Raw genomic sequence first — 10660 nt, 5'->3', positions numbered from 1 at the left:
GGTAGCACATGTTCAGTCAATGTGGGAAACCTAATCGGTCGTTTACGCCATTTCAAAGCGAATTTTTTTCCCGCTGAGTTTTTTAAAATTAAACGTGAGGCTCTCCCTCTGTAAGCTTTACAAGAAGTCGAAATTCGAACATTATCATAAACACTATTGTAAATTTCTTTTAACTGACATTTCTAATATTTTTTTCTCTGTGAAACTTTTTTCTGTATGACCCAGAGGAAAATGTTCTCATAATTAGAATAACTTTTAGTATTAGTACTGTTAAATGCATGTTTTTACTAAATTCAAGTTGAAATTTTACTGTGGACAATGATTTTTTACAGATTTATGCTTTTTGTAATTTAGATAAAATTTTTAGCCCAAAATTTTACAATACCAAAATTATTTTTGAGTATATAGGGAAAAATATATAGAAATAAGTCATAAATGATATTTATTTGTAGTGACAATTTTTGAAAATATTTTCTTCCTTTACCATATTTTTGTGTTGATTTTTTAAATATAATTTTTTATTTGCACTAATTATGTCTAAATTTTCACAAGATAGGTACCTCTTAAAAAAACCCAGACAGATCAATGATTTTGCTCTTTCATAAACGACACACCTTTCCAAGAAAACAAATATTATTATCATTTCAAAAAAAGACTTTCTGATATTTTTCACTAGAGTTACATTATTTTTAATTTAACTTTTGTAACTTAGTGATAATAGTGCTTGAAAAGTTTTTAAAAAGTGCTTATTTTTGATTCAAAGATTTGGCTACGCACCCTGTGCATAGCATCACTTGATAATTAAGATTTCTCATAGAAGTTTATAGTGCTTATAATAATCTGGCTAAGGACTGTAAATAAATAAAATATTTTAAGAAAATGTTTATATTTGAAATTAATAACTTTTTTTTTCCTTTCAGGTTTCTCATCTTGCATTCATCATTGATGGAAGGATTGCTTGCTTTGAAACAATTCACTCATCATATTTTCATTTTTAAGAAGGATTTGGGGCAGTTCAATTTACACAACTCAATTATGTATTTTTTTCTTCTCTCTTCCTCTCTTTCATATGTTGTTTCCCCCAATACAAGAGAAGAATTATTGTGTGCCAAATTTGTTTTTTAAAAAAACGAACCTCAGAGAGCCTGAAGTGATTTAACATAAATGAGGGTTGTAAAAAAGACTATCCAACTTCTCGAACCAGATCTGAGAAAATTTCTTTTTTTTTTTCTATATATTTTCACGCATCTTTTGTTTAAATGTGGAATGACTTCATCTGACAAGAGCGGCTTTAATTTTTTCAGGATCCGTCGAACTTTTTTAAAAACAAGAATGGCAAATTTCATCCTAAGTGGAAAATACCATGGGATAAACTTCCCGGAAGAAATAGATTTCTTCCATCTCAAGTGGAAGAAACTAAATTTTTTAAATGTTTATAATTGCATAGCATCAACTTTTATGCTATTTAATGTGTATCATTTTTAAATGAGTGAAAACTAAAAATAGAAAACTGAATGCAAATGAGTAGAGTAAAACGTAATTTTTTTTAATTCTATGAAGAACTGTTAAAATAGCTTAATTAAGTTCTATTAATCTTAATAGTTCTATTAATTAACCTTATTAACAAATTACAAAACATACTAAATAAATATACAACTAAAAAGCCGATACTGAATTCATACTTACTACTAGCATCCTAATTTTTTAATAAAAATACTGTAAAATATGAAGACTTAACCCTACTTTTAAATAACATGGTATTTGAAACTTAAAAATCCTGTGAAAATTTTTTAAAATTTAAGTATATATATTAATTTTTTAACTTTTTGACACTATATTAAATTTAATTTTGTTTTAATTTACGCTATTTTTATAATACTTCTTAACATTTGTATTGTTATTTTTTAATTTCTTTCATTTCGCCAGTTTCTTCCATTTTGTCTGGTTTTTTCCAGTGGAAGAAATAGGTTTCTTCCGGACGGAATGCCAACCCTGGTTAAAAAAGAAAAATACATAAAACACCGAATTACCACTTTGTGAATAGCCAAAAAGTCATTTATCTGTGATTTAAAAAAATTAATAAGTATAGTCAAGAATAACCAAATTTTGATTTAGAGAAAGAAGGAACGTGAAATCAAAACTAAGCAGAGATAATTTTCATCGCTTTTTTTCCTCATAGTGTTTTAAAATGACAACACTAATCGTTTATTGTTGTATGTTATTATTGAATCAGTTACTGAAAATAAAGTGACCCTTTAAACATTTTGACCTTAATGTAACCCATAAAAGTTAAATGCAGCAAAAATATATTGTGAGTTTATTTTATCTTAATCAGTTTAATTAAAAATATTTTGTAATTTAACATGTGTTGTCGCGATTGTTTGTATTTTAAAAATTACCTACTATATTTCAATTAGTAGAATGAATAAACTTTAGTATGGAAGTTTAGTCAATGTTATTTAATAAAAAGCTGTTTTTATTAAGAACACTTTGTCGTTTGGTTCGTTAAAACATTCAAAAACTGCCATATAAATAAGTTTTTTCTAAAAATTATTTAAAAGTTTGAAGATTTTTTTTTATTATTTCAAGTGTTATCAGTCATGACAACCTTAAATGTAATCCTCCCTAATTTCAATTAATTTTTAATAATTTCATTTTTTTTCAATTTAAGTTTCATAAAAATTATTTTTTTAAACGTACGTATGTAACTTAGAAAATGTCTTTCTAATACATAGCTTCATGAAGCCATTAACTGCTTAAATGACATTGCTTAATCCATATGTTCTAAAGGTGTTATTCATCATCAATAGTTACAACCTTATTTTTAAATGTGTTTAAACTTTTAACATATTCCTACTATATTTTTAGTTTCAATTTATATTTGTCTACTCTTTTTTGTGATTGTACTTTATATTTAAAAAAAAAAGAGTTCTTTCCCACGATTTTAAGTATTATGTATGTTCTTCTTTAACAGTTAAATGTTGCTATATTTAGAAAAAATGCTTTTTTCTGAACTGAACTGTGATACCTACCGTCTGGAAGAAAAAAAATTGTACAATTTATAATTTTTGTGAAAAAGTGTGTTTTTGTAAAAAAGAGAATTTTTGAAAATGAATAAATCTTAAAAAGATTGTTTCATTTCGCCTGTCATCGATTCGTAAGTTCTTTTTTAAGTGAATGTCCCAATTTAGGGACATAATTATAAACTTCATTACAAAATTTTAGGTATATGAAACTTATATTTATAGAAAATACAGGACTAAATTACAATAACGGCTTCAAATTGTGTAAAACAAGGAATTAATAACAGTATATCTATTTTTTAAGTAACCCTTTCGTGATTTAGATGAATGAGAATAGTAACACTTGCTTTTTTAGAATATAATTAAATTCGATTTTATTTCTAATTTTAAAAAAATTATGAGGACTCATTTTGTCGGTAAAAGAGAAGCTGTATTGGTGATGGCGAAATGATTCAAAAATATAGCAACACTATGGCTATATATATAGCAATATATGAACCGTATACTATCAACTTTCTTCAGAGTGAAGAGCTTATTCTTTTGGCTAAATTCAAACAATGTTTTAAAAAAAATATCTTGATAAGAAAAAAAAAAGTGTGCTTAGATTGAAATAAGTTGAATTAAACTTTTTTCTAAGCTTTCATTATCTTTTCCAGTATCAAAATCAGGGTTGACAAGTTTTTGACAATTGACGGTTTTAGCCATGGTTTTAACCGTCATGTCAAACCATCATTCCTAACTCTCATGCCCTTTTTTAACAAAGTTTTTGACAAAACCCCAAAATTTTGACGTAGGAAATAATTGATAACTATTATAAATATGCAGTAATAGTAAATTAAAATACATTTTATAGGGATAAATCAATAATGTTCTTCATTAATTTTGGCATTAAACACTCTTTTTCTGATCTATCGAAAACAGCCAACATTTTGGTGTACAAATTTATATGTTATAAATAAAAATGAGTAAAATTACTATTTTTCGTCTGTTAATTTATTTAAAAATAGAAGTACAAAACTAATCATCAAATGAAAGAAACCATTTAGCAATCATCACATCACATTAAAAAATATAATTTTATATGGCAAAATACAAGTTTTGAACGAAATCAGTTAGATTTTTAAAAAAAAGTTTTTGGAATTATAAAGGTATACACATTTTTACTAAATTTTATATGAATTTGAACTGTGTTTTCAGATTTGTACTTGAAAAAACAGAAATTAAAAAAAAATGTGTGAAAAAAGTGTAACTTACATTAGGGGCTAAACGTTCGCCCACTATTCAAAAGTATACTTTTTCGTAAAAATGAATACTTTTAAAAAGTATATATTTCCTAAAACTAATTGAATTAAAGAAGAAAAAAATGTTCACGTATAAGCAAATCAATGGCCAGTAGCACTTGGCTACCTTTTTCTCATTAGCTGCAATGGTATGTCCATATAGTTTTGATATCTGAATAAGGCATATTTCAATATTTTTTATTAGGGAATAAAATAAACCACTGTATTGTTATAATTCAATTGAAGATTAGATGATTATGGTATACGGTTCTCATAGTAGGAAACGAAACAGACATTCTTTAGTTTCATTTATACTTTACTAGGATTATTTTGTCAATCCATTATATATGTAATATATAATCACCACCGAAACTGCGAAAAAAATGTTTTGTCGCACCAAATAGTTTAGTTTATTATATTTTTCTTTTATTCTTGTTTTATGAAATAAATGATGTTGACTATTAAAACTGTCTCTTTTATTACACTTTTATGGTTTAAGTGCTATTAAAAGAGAAGAGAGAGCGAGTCAGTTAAAATAATAAACTGCGCATGCGTCCAACATATTAAAATACACATTTAAAAGATCTGTAATTATTGAATGAATACAAATGCAAAAGGATGAGATAGGAAATGTACCAAAATAGTAAATAAAGTTCGTTTGTATTGCGTTCCAGCAATGTAAAGAAATATTAAATAAATAATCCCCAGAAACTAAAACAGTAAGATATCACTTGATTAAAACTTGATTCGCTTCAGAAATATACAAATTGGAAATAACAGTTGACAGATTTCAAGCGCTCGAAAATAGGACCCCATTTTCAAGACTTCCCAGACGTGATAGAGAAAAACGAATTTGAAATATAAAACGAAAATTTGCTTACGAAAGGGGAGAAACAAACCTAGAAAAACCGCAGTAGCCGAGAGAGAAAAAAAAAGTGAAAAACAAAACAAGAAGACCCACAGTGCAGAGAGGTATGAATACATCACCACCTCTCCATAGTACTTGGAAATGCATTTTAAACTGATATGCACCTCTGGATCACTGTGGTTTTAAAAAATACTTAAAGGTACTTACTTTCGTTTTCTTAGAAGCCATGGTGTTTTTAAAAAGGGTTTAATTTACCCTTCTCCAAAAATTTTCTTTACCCTGATGTTTTTCGCCACGAATTTTGCAAAAGGCGTAGGTTTCACATTGTTCTGTTCAACGTTTTCACAATTTATTCAACCGTATGCATTTTGGCGTACCGTCGGTCCGTAGCGTATGAAAGCGCCAATCATTTTACATGTGGGTCCGCATGTGCGTATAATTAGCTAGATTCAATGGGAAGGATTCTTGCACTCTCGGGTGCAACTCAGCTACCTTTTGCAAGCGATTCTCAATTTCAGTCTTCGTTTTCCACCCTCTGAAATTGAATGGAAAAATCTCTCGAATTTTTGCTGATCACGGAGACCAACTAAACATTGTCAGTTTACTAACAAAAGAAAATTTTATTTCTTTTGTTAATTTCATCGTCTGTGAAGTGCCTTCGTCGTTGTCCCTGGGCAAGATAATGGTCTCCTCACGCTAGTCTATTTATAGATCTGTACCATAATATTTAAATTTGACTTGGGGATTATTCACTAATTACGTATTTTCATGGGGGTTCCTCAGAGTAGTCAAGAATAACTAAATTTCATTGATAAAAAATAAGAATTAATTGAAAATTTTTAGCTTAATATTTTTACTAGAGGGACCTTCCACTAATTGCATAAATTTTAAAAAACTTTTATTGTACTTTATTACTTTCTTTTACTCATTAATTTTACTATTGTATTAATACTTTCAAACATTTTCGGTGTTAAAAACTCTTTTCATCATAAAACTTAATATTTAGAGGCTAGATCTTAAAAAAAAGTCTGAAGTTTTCAATATTTTAAATGCACGAAAAAATCTTGTGTTATTCCTATTTGTCATTCCAAAAAACTTTAATTCGTCATTTAATGATTTGATTTAAAAACAGTTGGAAAAAAAAATCAATTATCTCAGATTTGTTGAAATTGAGTGTAGGGACCATATAATAATTTACTTCTTAAAAATGTTTAGCTTCAACACTTATTTTATTTACATTTTAAAATTATTTACCTTTTTTTTAATTATTTCATTAAAGCAATACTGAATCAAGTAACAAATTTAATAAAAATTTATTAGGGACCATTCACTTACTTGAGTTAGTAATATGAATTTATTTTAGTTTTCTTAATTCTCTATATATCTTAATAAATTCGGTATGATCAATAATATTAATCTTGTTAATGTTTTGTTGAATATGCTTTTATAAATATATTTAAATATAAAAAATACACTCGATAAACTTTTCAAATAGTTAAATTAGTTACAATTTTGAAATAATTTTTTTATCGTAATTAAATAAAGTAATTAGTAATTTAAGAAAATAGAATAAGACACTCAATATTAAATATATTTAAAATTGTGTATTAATTGTTTTTATGATGACTAATATAATCAAGAAAAGAGTTCTTTGTCAGAAAAACTACCTATTTTATCACGATCCTGTAAAGTTTTCGAAAATTATTTAGCCTTTTTTTTATGTACATGTATGAGGATTTTTTGACAATAGGAAAAAAATTTTATTAGTGCTCATATCCTGATAATGATATTTTTCTAAAGTGCTTAAAAATATTTTTTGAGTGGCTAAGAGGTGCTTATTTTTGCTGAAAAATTTGGCTACGCACCCTATTACATCTAAAAAGTCTTGAAAATGGAGGCCTATTTTCAGAGCTTGTCGACTCTTATTTCCAATTTGTGTATTTTTGGAAGAAAATAAAGTTTTTAATCTGGTAAAATCAGAAGAAATTTTAAAGATAATCTAAAAAAGCATTCTATGACCCACCTCAATTACGATCATTAAGGTGATTAACTGACAATTAAAAGCATTTTTTATTAATTATATAATACTCTAAATTTGTCTCAACACAAATTAGCCAAAGAAATAACTTATATTCCAACTGTTCCGAAAAATGTATACACTGTTTCGCCAAATGGTTCATTGGATACAGTTGTTACTGAGAAGGACAGAAATGGGTGGTTGTTGACTTCCACCGGTGAATGTTGACAATCACATAGTCGCTTTGGTGAATGTATGAAATATATACTAGGTCTAGTTAAGTGCCACTGCCCAGTATACCCTACATTAATTTTTTTTCTTCAAGGTTCAGTGCCATATGACTCGGTATACCTTTCCAGGTATGTCCCACATCAATATTTTCTTTAGGTCAAGTGCCACTGCCAAGTATACATTTAACGGGTACTCCGTACACTGATGTTTCTTCTAATCTATCCTCAGCAGATATTAAAATATCGAATAAATATAATAATAACAACGGATAAATTAATATCAAATCGGATATAACAAATATTTTGAAAAGCGACTACGTGATTGTTGACATTCACCGATGAAAGTCAACGCTAAGAGTTACTCTTTCACTTTCGTAAATTACGTCGTTAGTTTAGTAACTTAAATGATGCTACAGCATTCCATAAATGAAGTGATTTTTAAAAAAATGAACCGCAAAATGCTTGGAAACCCCGGTAAACCTAATTGGGATAACATTTTTTTTTTTTTTAAAAGGAACTTTTGGCATCGTCGAATGTCAGTATCAACTCGTTTAAAAAAATAAATTAGTACTCCATATAGCTAGACTGTTAAAGGATTTCATCGAATGAGTGAGAAATGAATAAGAATCTAACTGACAATCGATCTGATTCATCCACACATTTTACTATTCATTCGGATATGCTGATGTCATCATAATATATTCACAAACGTGGTTGTTGTTCAAGAGAGTTTTTTTTTTAATAAGCTCCTGTAATTATTTTTCAAATACAGGGTACTCCATCAACCAGTAAAACAAAATACATTTTTCTGAATATTTATCGATTAAAAGTTTTTATTTTAATTTTATAACCGTCATGGAACAACCGACCCAATTTAGGGTTTACGGCTACTAATATTCAACTACGAAGCCTTTTAATTTTGATCCCAATTCAGATGACAAGGGAACTCCTGGAGCAAGTATTACGAGAAATTTTGCCGTTGTAATATTAAAAACATAAAATCTTCAACGATGAAAAATATTATGAACGTTTTAAAATTAGTTTAATTTTCATTTTCACGTAAAAAGAAAATTATTTTTACTTTCAAATACAAATTTAAAAAAATTTATTTTTAAATTTTAAAAATAAAACCCCTATATCTGTGTTCGATACCAATTGATTTGATTTCTATGCTGGTTCGTTTGATAACAAATGAATAAAATAGCATATGGACTGTAATTAAGATTTTATTATCATTGGTGCTACGAGCACGCTCATACTATAAGATCAACAACCAATTTTCAATGGGTTTACAAGAAACGGTGGCGAGGATGCTAAGACAAAAATGCCAAATTGGCGTATATTTCTGAGATATTAAACAATCTGCTTAAAAAAGGTGGTCACTCAAAAAAGGTGGTTTTATAACCGTCGTTGAACAGTCGACCCAGTTGTTCGGGTTTACTACTACTAATGTTCAACTACCTAGCCTTGTAATTTTGAACCCAATCCAGAAGACAAGGGAACTCTTAGATCAAAAATTGGGACAAAATTTACCATCGTGGAAGACTTTTTGGTGGAACTAAACTGAATTTGCCTTACATGGATAGGAAAATCTCCCATGCTTAACCTGGCGGCAAGGGGACTCTAACCCATGATCTACCACTGAGGATATTTTTACGTCAGCACAGTGGTCGGTGCGAGCCGGGTGCGGAATTCGAATCGACCAGCTATCGATGGGATCAAACCCGGGTAATCTCATTGGGAGGTTAGCGCTCAATCCCCTGAGCCACCACGGCTTTTAATTGAAAGTATACACATTCATATGAATACGAAGAAAAAAAACAAAAGTTTCTTCAGGAATGATTATTCACCAAGATGATTAAATTCACCGGGATAAAAAATGCCAGTTTGATGCCCGGTTGAAAGTGACATTTTTCTAATAACAGTTCTCCAGCAATCCAATAGAATTTGATGTTCTGTCTTCTAGAGTAGTTAAATTTCAAGAGGAATTATTCCTTATTATTACATACTTTTTTAACTTCATTTTTGTAAAGGATACTAAAAATTCTACTATTAACTTTTAAAACTCCTCTCTGCCTCAACAATCAAACAGAATCAAATGGTCATAGGGGAACTTGATGATGAATGTTAAAATTTGAATGTTCAAGATGAATGTTAAAAGTCTGCATTGTGTTTAAAATAACTACACTGCGATGGATAACTTATTTAAAAGGGAATCGAAGCACTTGTGTTGGCATTATTTGTTATTTAATTCATCTTGTCCGATATTTTACAGAATACCATTTCATTCGTAATTTTTATTCCTTTGAATCTCGCTTCATTTTCGATTTTTGGAATGTTAGTTAATGAAGTGTCCTAAAATATTTCCAATTTTTTAGACAATACAAAAACTTTTCATTTAAAAAAAAAATTGCTCTATGATTTTAATTTCTATTAATGCACGTGAAATGATGATACTTAAGGCATTCGAATTACCGAACGACAATTTCAAAAGACTTAGTAGATGCTAAAGTTAATAATAATTCTCAATGTTAATAATAATAATTTCTAAAATCCAACAGCTGGCGCTCTTTGCTGTAATGCAAAAAGATTAATTGTATTCAGTTTCCTCTATGCCACCGTACCATGAACGTCGTTCCTTGTTTTTGTTATTAAATATATTTGGTTAAAATTTTTTCTCCTTGTTTATATATTTTGTTTGCAATTCTTTAAAACCTTGAGATCATCGTATTTAACATTACCGCACCAACCTGGGACTTAAATCATTTTACATTACTGAGCAGAGCGCCATCTCTTGGCTTTTAGAAATTGTTACAGAGATGATTGTGCTCATGAAAATTCCGGATTTTCTCTAACCTCGATCCGGAAATCCAATGTCCAAAAATTTCAAGAAATCATCCATCACATTAAAGCATAAAAACTCGTGTATATTTTATTTAGAAATATTAGTAATTTCATTTGTAGATATTTTTTCTGGTAGAATAATAAATGTGATTAGTAGAGCCCGGATTTTGATGACCTAAAAAATCTCAATTAATGCCCTTAAAAAGTGCAAAAAATGCCCTTATAAACTGCAAAAAATGCCCTTAAAAGTGCAAAAAATGCCCTTAAAATGCGAAAATTGCGCTAAAAATGCCTTATGACATGACTTAAATAGAAGTAAAAATATTGAACTAAAACAATGTTTTACTCTTTAAAATTATTATGAGTCGTTTCAAAAAATATAAAGCAATGCAATACTT

The 10660-nt window shown here is 28.4% G+C and overlaps 1 protein-coding gene across 1 annotated transcript in view; it reads left to right on the top strand.

Moving 5' to 3' along the window:
• The window catches only part of LOC107447410 (uncharacterized), a 35898-nt gene extending 31128 nt beyond the window's left edge, over nt 1–4770 (top strand). Inside the window, exon 2 of the mRNA XM_043055137.2 lies at nt 921–4770. The gene's annotated coding sequence lies outside the window, so the exon portion shown is untranslated. The remainder of the gene's footprint in view (nt 1–920) is intronic.
• The last annotated feature ends 5890 nt before the right edge of the window (nt 4771–10660 follow it).

This window comes from Parasteatoda tepidariorum, chromosome 4 (assembly GCF_043381705.1).
Source record: "Parasteatoda tepidariorum isolate YZ-2023 chromosome 4, CAS_Ptep_4.0, whole genome shotgun sequence".
Taxonomy (NCBI): Eukaryota; Metazoa; Arthropoda; class Arachnida; order Araneae; family Theridiidae; genus Parasteatoda; species Parasteatoda tepidariorum.
This window is presented reverse-complemented; position numbering and strand designations above follow the sequence as displayed.